The sequence below is a fragment of the Rhinatrema bivittatum genome, chromosome 9 (genome assembly GCF_901001135.1).
Source record: "Rhinatrema bivittatum chromosome 9, aRhiBiv1.1, whole genome shotgun sequence".
Classification (NCBI taxonomy): Eukaryota; Metazoa; Chordata; class Amphibia; order Gymnophiona; family Rhinatrematidae; genus Rhinatrema; species Rhinatrema bivittatum.
In genome coordinates this window covers 263,619,286-263,634,446 of record NC_042623.1, presented here as the reverse complement: position 1 = coordinate 263,634,446, position 15,161 = coordinate 263,619,286, and the positions used below count along the sequence as shown (strand labels likewise).

The following is a 15,161-nucleotide window of genomic DNA, read 5'->3' as shown; positions in this document are numbered from 1 at the left end:
GGCCCTGGTGACATGAATCTTACCACGGCCCTACCGATGGGCCACATGAGCCTCCCTGCACCCAGGGGCATTGGCTCCCCTCGGGATACCACTGCTCGCAGCACCCCAGGTCTAGTGCTTCCACTAGCCCTGTCCGCAGGTTTCTCTTCGGGCCGCAGCTGTCACTATTTAAAAAAAAAAATAATCACGTGATGGGAGCGACCGGCCCACCGGAGGAAGCCTGATCCCCCGATAGGCCAATCCGCCCCTGATCATCAAGGCAGAACCAGAAGGCAACAGGTGATGGTGGAGATCGATGCTCTCATGGTGTGGTTAGAGTGACATCCCCAGGACATATCAACCTCCCAAATTGCTGGGAAGGACAATGTACAGGCAGACTTCCTGAGCCGGCAAGACTTGGTCCCAGGAGAGTGGGAATTAGCAGACGAAGCTTTTCAACTCATAGTAGCAAACTGGGGTCTTGCTGGCAACTTCCGGCAACGCGAAGGTACACGGTTCTTCAGTCGCAGAAGGGATCCGAGAACACTAGATATCGATGCTTTCATTCAGGTCTGGCCTCGGAGTGGGCTGTTTTATGCCTTCCTGCCTTGGCCGATGATAAGCAGGCTTATTCAAAAGATTGCAAGTCAGACCAAAACTGTATTTCTGGTGGCTCCGGATTGGCCTCGGAGGCTGTGGTATGCCGATCTTCAAAGACTTCTGATGGACAGTTCTCTCAGGCTGCTACTCAGGAAGAATCTATTGTATCAGAGGCCCATTCTGCACAATGATCCGGGTCGGTTTTGTCTTATGGTTTGGCCCATGAGAGGGCTCAGTTGCTGAAGCATGGTTTTGATTCAGCAGTGATTTCCACTTTACTCTAGGCTAGAAAATTTTCTACATTTCTAGCTTATGTTAGAGTTTGGAGAGTATTTGAGAGCTGTGTGAGGAGTGAGGTTCTCATCCTCTGAGTTGAAATTCCTATGATACTGGAAATTTTACAGAAAGGCTTGCTTTAAAGGCTGTTCCTCAACACTCTAAAGGTACAGTTAGCATAAGAACATAAGAAATTACCAAGGGTCCATCAAGCCCAGCATCCTATCTCCAACAGAGGCCAAATCAGGCCACAAGAACCTGGCAAGTATCCAAACACAAGATGTGTTTGGATACTACTACTACTACTACTACTAATACTACTGATGCAATTAATAGCAGTGGCTATTCCATAAGTAAACTTGATTAATAGCAGTTAATGGACTTCTCCAAGAACTTATCCAAACCTTTTTTGAACCTAGCTGCACTAACCACATCCTCTGGCAACAAATTCCACAGCTTAATTGTGCTTTGAGTGAAAAAGAATTTTCTCAGATTAGTCTTAAATGAGCTACTTGCTAACTTCATGGAATGCCCCCCTAGTCCTTCTGTTATCTGAAAGTGTAAATAACCGATTCACATCTACTCGTTCAAGACCTCTCATGATCTTAAAGACCTCTATCCTATCCCCCCTCAGCTGTCTCTTCTCATAAGAACATAAGAAAATGCCATACTGGGTCAGACCAAGGGTCCATCAAGCCCAGTATCCTGTTTCCAACAGTGGCCAATCCAGGCCATAAGAACCTGGTAAGTACCCAAAAACTAAGTCTATTCCATGTTACCATTGCTAATGGTTCAGCTCTCCAAGCTGAACAGCCCTAACCTCTTCAGCCTTTCCTCATAGGGGAGCTGTTCCATCCTCTTCATCATTTTGGTTGCCCTCTGTACCTTTTCCATCGCAACTATATCTTTTTTGAGATGCGGCCTAGTCATAGGATTCTCCCTGGAGTGTAAACCAAACCTGTAAGAAGAACCCTCCCAGTTTAGAGGTGATCAGGACCGCAGGTTATGCTCTCTCGATCTGCTGGGGTCAGAGAAATACTGAGGGATCGCAGGTGGCACACCAGGTTATATGGGAGGTGCTTTTCAGCTTTTCTCTGACTCCATCTGCTGGAAGGGAGGCATAACCCAGCAGTCTGGACTGATCCTTGTACGTACAGGGAACATTGTTTGCTTTTTTGACTGCTGCAGAACACTGAGCTGACTCTTTTAAAGTATTATCCACTATGATGCCTAGATATTTTTCCTGGATGGTAGCTCCTAATATGGAACCTAATGTTGTGTAACTACAGCAAGGGTTATTTTTCCCTATATGCATCACCTTGCACTTGTCCACATTAAATTTCATCTGCCATTTGGATACCCAATTTTCCAATTTCGCATGGTCGTCCTCCTCTCTCTTGTTACATGGGGCAAGTCAGTAGGAGAGCATTGTGTTCCCTTCCAGATGTGTCTAAGTTTTTGAAGGGAGTTAAGCAACTCCATCCTCCCATATGGCTCCTGGTGCCATTTTAGGACCTTAATCTGGTCTTGAGTTTTTTGGCAGATTACACATTTCGGCCACTGAATGGTCTCTCTTTATGGCTGCTCACTTTGAAAACAGTTTTTCTCATAGCAATCTGTTTTGCATCATGGGTCTCTGAGCTGCAAGCTCGCTCTTGCCGTGAGCCATTTCTATGAATGTCTCTGAGCAGTATTGCTTAGAAAAGTACCTTGTTTTTGCCAAAAGTGGTTTCAGAGTTTCATTTGAAACAGGCTATTACTCTGCCCATGCTGGACAGGGATAGAGATGAGAGTGATTCTGTTGTATTCTTTGGATATCAGGCAGCATCTGATGCGGTACTTGAAGATTACTAAATCTTTCAAGAAGTCTGATAGTCTGTGCACCATGGTGGAGGTAAATGGGGTGAACCAGGGACACGGTAAACTATTGCCTGTAAAAGAAGTCATCGCAGCCACCTATGTGGATGCTGATTTCCCTTTACCTAGACAGGTTAGGGTGCATTCCACTAGGGCTCAAGCAGTATTGTGGGCGGAGCTTCGGTGGTTGTCTCCTGTTGAGATTTGCCCAGCAGCGATATGGTCCTCTTTACATACTTTCTCCAAGCATTACCACTTGGATGTGCGGGCCCAGAAGATTGTGGCCTATGTGCGTGCTGTATTGACGGGATCGCGGGCAGCGTCACACTACCACCCCCACCCACCCCACCCCCCTTTTATTTATTTTTTTTTTTTTCACGGAGTAGCTTTTTAACTCACACTTGTGTGGATTGGCCTGCTGAAGTGCAGAGGAAGGAGAAATTGCTATTTACCTGATAATTTCCTTTCCTCTAAGGAAAGCAGGCAAATCCACGACCCGCCCTGGGTTGCCTACTTGCTTTTAGTTGGTCCCTTAGGTCAGACGAAGCGTGTTATTTCTGTAACTTCATTTGCTGGACTGGTAAGTGCTCTAACCATCCCCTACAGTTAGTGCATGTTAATTCTTTTAACTGAGCTCAGTGTTTCCATTTGGTTGGAATCATGAGTGGGTATCTGGCAGTAGTCATGTACAAGTATAATCATTTTATCCACAGTTTGGCTTTTCCAGAGAATACTGGCAGGCTATATGTCTATGATGTCAGCGAGTCAGTTTTACTCCAGCTCCATCTCCTGCTTAGAGGTTCATAAGCTACTTGTGTGGATTGACATGCCTTCCTTAGAGGAAAGGAATTATCGGATAAGTTATTTCTCCTTTTTGAGGCTGCTTTTTAAATCTTAGGCCTGATTATCTGCTTTTAGCCTCATTAACTAACTTTCTTTTTCTTTTCTTGTTTAACCATTGTCTGTCTTTAGGAAATTCCTCAAGTCTCTCTTGTCCTGTATGTTTGTCTTATTAAATTGTAAGGAGGGACTGTCTGTTGTGTGTGTGTGCGCTTGTACAGTGCTGCATATATTGTGTAGCGCTAATATGTTTAGTAGTAGCAGTTCATAGTTCCATCATCAATTTTCTAAAGTCCAATTTACAACTGACACACACATACTATATTTCACAGGAGCTTCTTGGGATGTCACATAAGGGAAAGCATTTCTCCTTTAACAAAGATTACAGAATTTAACCAAAATAATTTTAACTCTTTCCAAATGAAAGAAAGTTCCAGTCTGCTTCTTTAAAATGCTAGGCCACATGGCATTAATAGTGCATGTCACTCCATTTGCACATTTCCATATGAGACAGGCTCATTGGCATCTAAATTGAATCTGCACTTGCTAATATTATCAAAGAAGAACAAAATCTCCAATTCTTTGCTCCACTTCCTCAGATTCTGGAAAAAAATGTGGCAGAATATTGTTCCAGGTCATAGAGTTGAAGTAGCAGAAGTTTGAAACTTGTGAGCAGTAATGCCAACCATCAATGATTCAACCCTGCTACACATTAGTGCTAAATCAGCCTCTTTTTATGTCTGTCCTATGCGCAGCAATGATCACACTCTTCCCTCTTGTTCCTCAAAAAACAGGAGGGGAGGGAGCAGAACAAAAGTGGCTGCTCTGTTTGGAAGCCCCACTCGTGTGGCTGCTTACTGTCCTGCATGTTCATAGTGAAATCAAAGTTGCTTACCTGTAAAAGATGTTCTCTGAGGACAAGCAGTATGGTAGTCCTTACACATGGGTGACATTGAACAGAGCCCCGGTCCAGAACTTTAATCTGGAACAAAGTCAGCATGGCTTTACCCAGGGCAAGTCTTGCCTCACAAATCTGCTTCACGTTTTTGAAGGAGTTAATAAACAAGTGGATAAAGGTGAACCGATAGATGTAGTATACTTGGATTTTCAGAAGGCGTTTGACAAAGTTCCTCATGAGAGGCTTCTAGGAAAAGTAAAAAGTCATGGGATAGGTGGCGATGTCCTTTCGTGGATTGCAAACTGGCTAAAAGACAGGAAACAGAATAGGATTAAATGGGCAATTTTCTCAGTGGAAGGGAGTGGACAGTGGAGTGCCTCAGGTATCTGTATTGGGACCCTTACTGTTCAATATATTTATAAATGATCTGGAAAGAAATACGACGAGTGAGATAATCAGATTTGCAGATGACACAAAATTGTTCAGAGTAGTAAAATCACAAGCAGATTGTGATAAATTGCAGGAAGACCTTGTGAGACTGGAAAATTGGGCATCCAAATGGCAGATGAAATTTAATGTGGATAAGTGCAAGGTGATGCATATAGGGAAAAATAACCCATGCTATAATTACACAATGTTGGGTTCCATATTAGGTGCTACAACCCAAGAAAGAGATCTAGGTGTCATAGTGGATAACACATTGAAATCGTCAGTACAGTGTGCTGCGGCAGTCAAAAAAGCAAACAGAATGTTGGGAATTATTAGAAAGGGAATGGTGAATAAAACGGAAAATGTCATAATGCCTCTGTATCGCTCCATGGTGAGACCGCACCTTGAATACTGTGTACAATTCTGGTCGCCGCATCTCAAAAAAGATATAATTGCGATGGAGAAGGTACAGAGAAAGGGCTACCAAAATGATAAGGGGAATGGAACAGCTCCCCTATAAGTAAAGACCTAAAGAGGTTAGAACTTTTCAGCTTGGAGAAGAGACGACTGAGGGGGGATATGATAGAGGTGTTTAAAATCATGAGAGGTCTAGAACGGGTAGATGTGAATCGGTTATTTACTCTTTCGGATAGTAGAAAGACTAGGGGGACGTCCATGAAGTTAGCATGGGGCACATTTAAAACTAATCGGAGAAAGTTCTTTTTTACTCAACGCACAATTAAACTCTGGAATTTGTTGCCAGAGGATTTGGTTAATGTAGTTCGTATAGCTGTGTTTAAAAAAGGATTGGATAAGTTCTTGGAGGAGAAGTCCATTACCTGCTATTAAGTTCACTTAGAGAATAGCCACTTCCATTAGCAATGGTAACATGGAATAGGCTTAGTTTTTAGGTAATTGCCAGGTTCTTATGGCCTGGATTGGCCACTGTTGGAAACAGGATGCTGGGCTTGATGGACCCTTGGTCTGACCCAGACTGGCATTTTCTTATGTTATGTTCTTACCTCTATGATTAGTTTCTATTAACTCTACTCCTCTTTATTTTTCTGGCTACAAGGTATTTGAACATTCTCCTAGGACAAGTAGGATGGTAGTCTTCACATGTGGGTGACATTATCCGATGGAACCCGGCATGGAAAACTTTGTCACTTTCTAGAAGCTTTGACTGGCACACTGAGCATGCCCAGCATGCCACTATCCACGCATCCACACGAGGTCCCCCTTCAGTCTCTCTCTTTCCGCGGTGCAGTTGCCTCACGGTTCTGGAGCTCTGCTTCTACTTCGTTTTTCCCCTTCTAAAATCGGGATTTTTTTTCTTCAGTCCCATCCTTGGGTCCCCCATTGCGGTCTGTACCTCTCTTTAACACGGTAGGTAGAAAATATTTTTCTGTCCCTTTTAAGTCTTTCAACTGCGTGCCGGTTATTTTTTCATGGCGTTGTCCAGTTTTCGCCGGTGCCTGCAGACCATGTCCATTACGGATCCACATGAGGTTTGTATCCTCTGCCTGGGGACCTCTGACAACGTCTGAGGGTGTCAGCTATGTGACCAGATGACCCCCAAGGGACGTCTCGCACACCTGGATAAAAGGGAGAAACTTTAGTTCCATAAAGTCTGCTCCATCCACACCCATGTCAAGAGTCCTTGACTCATGGGGGTTGGGGGGAGCTTCTCGATACACTCCTCACTACTCTGACTGCATCTTCAAAGGACCGAGGGAACGGTGAGCGGTCTTCCTTAATCTCACTGGTTTCCAGAACGTCCTCGGCGCCGGGGAAAGACTGGGCCGAGCACCTTTTGGAAATCCCACAAGCATCAACACCAGTCACCATCCTTTGATATACCCTAGAGTTCCAGGCATCTGTGCCAGGCACTGTGCCTTCTTGGAAAATAGAGGAAGCAGCGGTGACACCTTGTCCCTTTCCCTCAGTCCTGGCTTCACTGGTCTTTCAGGAAGAGTTGGACCACAGAGGCAGTGCTCCAAGCTCTGCGGATCATTGAGCCGCCACTGGTGCAGGAACCCGCACCATCTATCTTGGCGCCCCTGCTTGAGCATCTGGACGTCCTTCTCGGTGCCCTCCCAACACAACCGTAGATGCTCCAAAAGAGATGATAACCATACCAGTCCATGAAGTTTTTCTGGACCTCTTGCACCACTTGTGGGACCATCCAGGTACGGTACCTCCGGTCAACAGAAAGACAGATAATACGTACCTGGTCCAACAAGCCCCAGGTTTTCAAAATAAGTCAGCTGCCCCACCACTCTGTAGTTGTGGAATCAGCTCAGAAAAGGGCTAAATGATCGCGTCCACATTCTTCTACTCCTCCTGGTAAGGAACAGAAGGCATTGGATGCATTGGGACGAACAGTTTTTCAGGGGTCCATGTTGATAGCGCGAATAGCATCATATCAACTATACATGACCCAATATAATAGAAATCTCTGGAAACAAGTCCAGGATTTTGCGGAGACATTACCACAGCAACAACAGGAGACCTTGTCCTCCATCCTTCAAAAAGGATTGGAAGCAGGCAAACATGAGGTCAGAGCTGCCTACAATTCTTTTGAAACTGCATCCAGAGTCTCAGCAGTGGCATCAGTCCTAGGCGCTGGGCCTGGCTCAAGGCCTCAGACCTATGCCTGGAAGTGCAGGACAAACTTGCAGATCTATCCTGCACAGGAGACAACCTGTTCGGGGACAAGATCTAGAATGCAGTGGCCCAGCTAAAAGACCATCATGAGACCCTGCATCAATTGTCAACTGTCTCCCCAGATGTTCCCTCCGTAGCCCACAGGGGCACATGTAGGGACACCAGGAAACAATTCTACAGGCCACACAGATATTTCCCTCCTGCGTCCCATGCACGACCAGCTCGGGCACCTCAGAGAGGACAAGCATGCCAAGCGAGAACACCTAGACCACAGCCAGCTCCACAAGTTAGTCTTGCGGCTGGATTTTGACTCCTTTCCAGAGAGCAGCAGCTATTCTCCAGTGGGTGGCCGCTTTTGCCACTTTTCAACCAATTGACACCTGATTACCACGGACCAGTGGGTATTTTCCATCATAACCCACGGTTACTGTCTAAATTTTTCAAAAGAAACCCTGGACTTCCCACCCATTCCATTCTGGAGCTGGGACGATCAAACAACTACTCGAGTCAGAGCTCTCGACCCTTCTGTCGGCCAGAGCCGTGGAATCTGTTGCACCGAATCAGCAGGGGAGAGGGTTCTATTCCAGATATTTCCTAATTCCAAATAAGACTGGCAGCCCCCAGCCTATTCTGGATCTCTGTGCCTTGAACACGTTTCTTCACAAGGAACGGTTCAGAATGGTATCCCTGGGCACCATGCTTCCTCTGCTACAACAGGGGGATTGGCTCTGCTCTCTGGACCTTCAAGATGCATACGCCCATATTGCAATCTTCCCTCCTCATCGCAAGTATCTGCGATTTGTGGTGGGTCACGGGCACTACCAATACAAAGTACTGCCATTCGGCCTGGCCACAGCACCTCGAGTGTTTACAAAGTGATGGCAGTCATGGCTGCTCAATTACTCCGCAGGGGCATATACATTTTTCCATACCTGGACAACTGGCTCATAAAAAGCCAGTCCAAACAAGGATCTCTTGACTCGCTCGGTCTCACCATAAGACTTCTAAACTCGGGATTTCTAATCAATTACTCCAAATCCCATTTGACACCATCTCACCATCTCTCTTTTATAGGACCAGAACTGGACACGACACTAGACAAGGTATTCTTACCCAACGATCGCGCGATTATGCTGTCCAACCTTGCCAGCTCTATCCATCGAAAAAGAAACTCGACTGGCCCTCTACACAAGTTGCTTGGCCACATGGCATCAACAGTCCACTTCACCCCAATGGTACACCTCGCCATGAGAGTGACACAATGGACTCACAAAGCTCAGTGGCAACAGGCTACTCAACCACTTTCATCCCTGGTACACATCACCAGCCAGCTTCGTCTGTTCCTTGCCTAGTGGACATCAAAGCCAACTTACAAGTGGGTCTTCCCTTCCAGCTACCGGCTCCTCAGGTGACCTTAACCACAGACACCTCCAACATAGGTTGGGGAGCCCATGTCCAAGACCATCAAACTCAAGGGACTTGGACAACAGCCGAAGCAATCTCTCAGATCAACTTTCTGGAGCTTTGGGCGATGCGATATGCCCTTTATGCATTCCAGGACTGCCTCTCCAACAAAGTTGTCCTGATTCCAACAATCAAGTTGCAATGTGGTACCTGAACAAGCAAGGGGGGGCACGGGTTCTTACCTGCTCTGCCTGGAGGCGGTGCAGATTTGGGCCTGGGCCCTGTCGCATTCCATACTACTGCAAGCCACTTATCTAGCAGGCACAAAGAATGCACTGGCGCGGACCACCGGTTGGGTCAGCCGACCATCGACCTCTTTGCGTCCAGTCAGAACCATAAACTGGAACGCTTCTGCTCCCTACATATCCAAGTACACCTTAGTGCCATCTCTGCTTACCATCAAGGAGTAGGGGATGCCCCGATAACTGCTCAACCCCTGCTGAGTTGCTTCATGAGAGGCTTATTACAGCTTAACATAGAAACATAGAAATGACGGCAGAAGAAGACCAAATGGCCCATCCAGTCTGCCCAGCAAGCTTCACACATTTTTTCTCTCATACTTATCTGTTTCTCTTAGCTCTTGGTTCTATTTCCCTTCCACCCCCAGTTTTAATGTAGAGAGCAGTGATGGAGCTGCATCCAAGTGAAATATCTAGCTTGATTAGTTCGGGGTAGTAGCCGCCTCAATAAGCAAGCTACACCCATGCTTATTTGTTTTACCCAGCCTATGTTATACAGCCCTTATTGGTTGTTTTTCTTCTCCCCTGCCGTTGAAGCAGGGAGCTATGCTGGATACGCGTGAAGTATCAGTCTTCTCCCATGCTGTTGAAGCAGAGAGCCATGCTGGATGTGCATCGAAAGTGAAGTATCAGGCACATTTGGTTTGGGGTAGTAACCGCCGTAACAAGCCAGCTACTCCCCGTTTTGTGAGTGCGAACCCTCATTTTCTCCCCTGCCGTTGAAGCAGAGAGCTCTGCTGGATGTGTGAAGTATCGGTTTTTCTTCTCCCCTGCCGTTGAATCAGAGAACTATGCTGTATATGCATTGAAAGTGAAGTATCAGACTTATTTGATTTGGGGTAGTAACCGCCGTAACAAGCCAGCTACTCCCCTCTTTGTGAGTGTGAATCCTTTTTTCCACATTTTCTCTTGCTGTTGAAGCTTAGAGCGATGTTGGAGTCACAGTAAGCATGTGTATGTTTTTTTAATAAGGGTATTGACTCCAGGCAGTAGCCCTCATTCTGGCGAGTCACCCACTCTTCATTGGCGGCCTCTTGACTTTATGGATTCACAGTGTTTATCCCACGCCCCTTTGAAGTCCTTCACAGTTCTGGTCTTCACCACATCCTCAGGAAGGGCATTCCAGGCATCCACCACCCTCTCCGTGAAGAAATATTTCCTGACATTGGTTCTGAATCTTCCTCCCTGGAGCTTCAAATCGTGACCCCTGGTTCTGGTGATTTTTTTCCTACGGAAAAGGTTTGTCGTTGTCTTTTGATCATTAACACCTTTCAAGTATCTGAAAGTCTGTATCATGTCACCTCTGCTCCTCCTTTCCTCCAGGGTGTACATATTTAGATTCTTCAATCTCTCCTCGTACGTCATCCGATGAAGATCCTCCACCTTCCTGGTCGCCCTTCTCTGTACCGCCTCCATCTTGTCTTTGTCTTTTTGAAGATACGGTCTCCAGAACTGAACACAGTACTCCAGGTGAGGCCTCACCAAGGACCTGTACAAGGGAATAATCACTTCCCTTTTCTTACTCGATATTCCTCTCTCTATGCAGCCCAGCATTCTTCTGGCTTTAGCTATCGCCTTGTCGCATTGTTTCGCCGATTTCAGATCATTAGACACCATCACCCCAAGGTCCCTCTCCTGCTCCGTGCACATCAGCCTTTCCCCGCCCATCGAATACAGTTCATTCGGATTTCCACTCCCCATATGCATGACTTTGCACTTCTTGGCATTGAATCTCAGCTGCCATATCTTCGACCAATCTTCCAGTTTCCTTAGATCTCGTCTCATTCTCTCCACTCCTTCCGGCGTGTCCACTCTGTTGCAGATCTTTGTGTCATCCGCAAAAAGACAAACCTTACCTTCTATCCCGTCCGCAATGTCGCTCACAAAGATATTGAACAGGACCGGTCCCAACACCGATCCTTGCGGTACACCACTTAAAACCGCTCTCTCTTCAGAGAAGGTTCCATTTACCATCACACATTGTCTTCTGTCCGTCAACCAATTTGCAATCCAGGTCACCACCTCGGCACTCACTCCCAAGCTTCTCGTTTTATTCACCAGCCTCCTGTGCGGAACCGTATCAAAAGCTTTGCTGAAATCCAAGTATATGATATCGAGCGCTCTTCCTCGATCCAATTCCTTGGTTACCCAGTCAAAAAAGTCAATCAGGTTTGTCTGACAGGATCTTCCTCTGGTGAATCCATGCTGCCTCTGGTCCATCAATTCTCCCGACTGTAGATAGTTCACTATTCTCTCTTTCAACAGTGACTCCATTACTTTTCCCACCACCGAAGTGAGGCTAACCGGTCTGTAGTTACCAGCCTCCTCTCTGTTCCCACTCTTGTGAAGCGGGACCACCACCGCTCTTCTCCAATCACTCGGCACCACTCCCGTTTCTAGGGATCTATTGAACAGGTCGCACAGCAGTCCCGCCAGCACATCTCTGAGCTCCCTCAGTATCCTTGGATGAATCCCATCAGGCCCCATGGCTTTGTCCACTTTCAGATTCTTTAGCTCTTCCCATACATTATCTACTGTAAATGGATTTTCCTCTGTTCCGCTTCCCTCCAGTTTCTTGTTGTGTAGAGATGGTCCTTCTCCAGGGTCGTCTTTAGTGAACACAGAGCTGAAGTATTCGTTTAATATTTCTGCCATTTCTTCGTCTCTCTCCACACATTGATCATTTCCACCTTTCAATTTCACTATACCACTTTGGACTTTTCTCTTTTCGCTGATGTATCTGAAAAATGTTTTGTCACCATATTTTATCTCCTTGGCAATCCTCTCTTCCGCTTGACTTTTTGCCAACTTGATTAATTTCTTAGTCTCCCTCAGTTGAATCAGATATTCTTCTTTGTGCTCCTCCCTTTGGGATCTTTTGTATTTCTTGTATGCAGTTTTTAGCTTTAATTTTGTCAGCCACCTCCTTTGAGAACCAGATAGGTTTCATTTTTCTTTTGCTTTTCTTTACATTTCTAACATATAGAGCAGTTGCCTTGGCGATTGCTCCTTTTAGATTGGTCCACTGCTGATCCACATCTCTCTCGTTTTCCCATCCATTTAGTTCTTCCTCTAGGTACTTCCCCATTTCCTCAAAGTCTGTGTTTTTGAACTGTAAAACTCTGGTCTTTGTGCTTCTTTTCCATATTCTTTTAGTGATATTAAACCATACCGTTTGATGATCACTGGTGCTGAGGTGGGCGCCCACCTGGACATCAGAGACGTTATCTCCATTAGTGAGCAATAAGTCGAGAATAGTTCCTTCTCTCGTGGGTTCCAATACCATTTGTTTGAACAAAGATACTTGCATGGCATCCACTATTGCTCTACTGTTTTTAGATTCTGCAGATGGGATTTTCCAGTCTACATCTGGCATATTAAAGTCACCAACGATCATCACTTCCCCTTTCTTACCTATCTTATGGATGTCTTCAACCAGATCTCTGTCCAGCTCTTCCTTTTGGTTTGGAGGCCTGTAAACCACTCCAATATAAATGGACGCTCCGTCATCTTTTTTTAGGTCGACCCATAGAGCTTCTTCCTTACCCCAACTTCCTTGCAGCTCAGATGCTTGGATATTATTTCTGACATAAAGAGCCACACCTCCCCCTTTTCTATCCACTCTGTCCTTCCTTAACAAGTTATAGCCTGGTATTGTTGTATCCCAATCATGAGATTCTGTGAACCATGTCTCTGTGATAGCAACGATGTCCAGTTCTGCCTCTGTCATTAGGGCCTGCAGATCTGGGATTTTATTTCCCAAACTATGAGCATTTGTAGTCATAGCTTTCCAGGTACTCTCTTTACGGTTATTGCTTTTCCTGTACTCCTTATGAGACTTTAGTTGAGATTTGTTATTCACTTTGCTCTTTCCTTTTGCAGTTGTGCCATTGATGACAGAGTTATCCATCTCAATTAGCTTTTTCTTTTGGTTATGGATCTTGAAATTCTGCATGCATTGTTTTTTTCTCTTTTCTGGTAACACGTCAATGTTTTTCTCTAGAATTTCTTCAGTTAATATAGGGAGGGCTTTATGTTCTTGTTGCATTTGATACTGTGTGTGTCTCCTTGTTACAGGTCTAATTCTACCAGAGCCCACTGTGATCCTGTTTTTTAATGATTTACTTGATGAACTAATTGAGTGGGGGGGTATACTTGTTGGCTTCCCATCTGTCAAGAATGGGTGACTGTGGGACACATGTGTTATCCTACCTGAGTCTACTGTATTTCTTTTTCTTGACTCCTGGTTATTCTTTGGTGTTGGGGAATTATTTTCTGAGTAATGCAATGTGGGTGTAATTCTTTTAATTGAAGCTAATTGAGCTTTAACCTCAGTCAGCTCCGTTTTCAAAGAAGAGAGCTGTGCACAGATCGGGCAAGCTCCAAGTCTCCAGATGCTTTCCCTCAGAATAAAGGCTCTACAACAGTTGCATTGGATAGTTCTCATATTGGTTAAGTTTTGGATTGGTATGTCCTTTGCTGTTAATGTACTAATTGATCTTGTTGCTAATGCTAATTTAGTCAGTCTATATTAGTAATCTAATCCCGTGGGTGGGAGGGAAACAAACAGTTGAACCTGGGACAAGCTGGGTAGAGTAGGATACTTTCTGGAACTTTGTTAGTCCTTTAGCTATTAAATGATCCCATAGCACTTCTGTGCCAATATTAAAGAACAGCTATACAATAATAGAAATGCAGGTATACTGGATCTTAAAATAACAGTTTGCAAGCAACAATTACAATTAATGTATAATAACAGACCTAGAGAAAGGTATAAAAACACAGCAGTTCTACTGCTCAGAGAGCAGATATTAGTGGAGCAGATATTAGTGGAGCACAAAGCAATTAATTAGAAGAATAGTGAAAGAAAACTAGCAGGGGTTTTTTTTTTTGGTTTTTTTCTTTTTTCCCTCAGAAGAGTACCACAGAAAATTAAGAGTCTTTTTAACCCCAGAAGAGCACCACAGAAAAATTAAGAGTTTTATCTGCCCAGGAACAGAAGGAGAAATCTCTCTGGAGCTGCCTCAAGAAGTCTGCAATGCCCAGCTAGTTCTGGGGCTGCCTCAAGAAGTCTGTAATGCCCAGCTAGTTCACTATTTACCTTCTCTGCCACACCCAAACTGGCCTTAACTGGACACCTTAGGAACCTTCTAGTTCTTACCTATTAAAGGACCCCCATATATATGAGGACTACCATCCTGCTTGTCCTGGGAGAAAGTAGAGTTGCTTACCTGTAACAGGTGTTCTCCCAGGACAGTAGAATGTTTGTTAGTCCTCACGAAACCCACCCGCCACCCCGCAGAGTTGGGTTCGCTTACGTTGTATTATTTTATTTTTCACTCGTACTTTTACTGCAAACGAGACTGAAGGGGGACCCCTGGTGGCTTCAGGGTTCGTGGCATGCTGGGCATGCTCAGTGTGCTAGTCAAAGTTCTAGAAACTTTGACAAAAGTATTCCATGACAGGGCTCCATCTGATGATGTCACCCATATGTGAGGACTAACATCCTGGGAGAACACCTGTTACAGGTAAGCAACTCTGCTTTCTTACAAAGTGATCCTGGATCTACTGTCTAATTTATTCTCTCTGTTCCCCCCTCATTCCCTCTCTTCCTCTCATAACTCTTCTGTATGCCTCACATTGTAGCAGGTTTCTTGATTTTACTCCTTTATTGTTGCAACTCATCTATGGAACAAGTTCCATCCTGACATCCAGGACTTTGCTATATTGATTAGATTTAAATCCAGGTTAATTAAATCCAAGTTCATTTTTTGTAAATTTAATATTGTAGCCACCAGTTATGTTTAATATGTGCTGCCTGCCTGCTGACTTTGTATGCTTCCATATCTTGCAAGGTGTCCTGGTTTATGGCATTTTGTAAATGCGTAAGTATAACATGCCATAGTGTATAT

The 15,161-nt window shown here is 45.0% G+C and overlaps 1 protein-coding gene across 2 annotated transcripts in view; it reads left to right on the top strand.

The window, feature by feature from the left end:
- The window catches only part of SMC4 (structural maintenance of chromosomes 4), a 318,061-nt gene that overhangs the window by 292,171 nt on the left and 10,729 nt on the right, over positions 1–15,161 (top strand). The window lies entirely within an intron of this gene.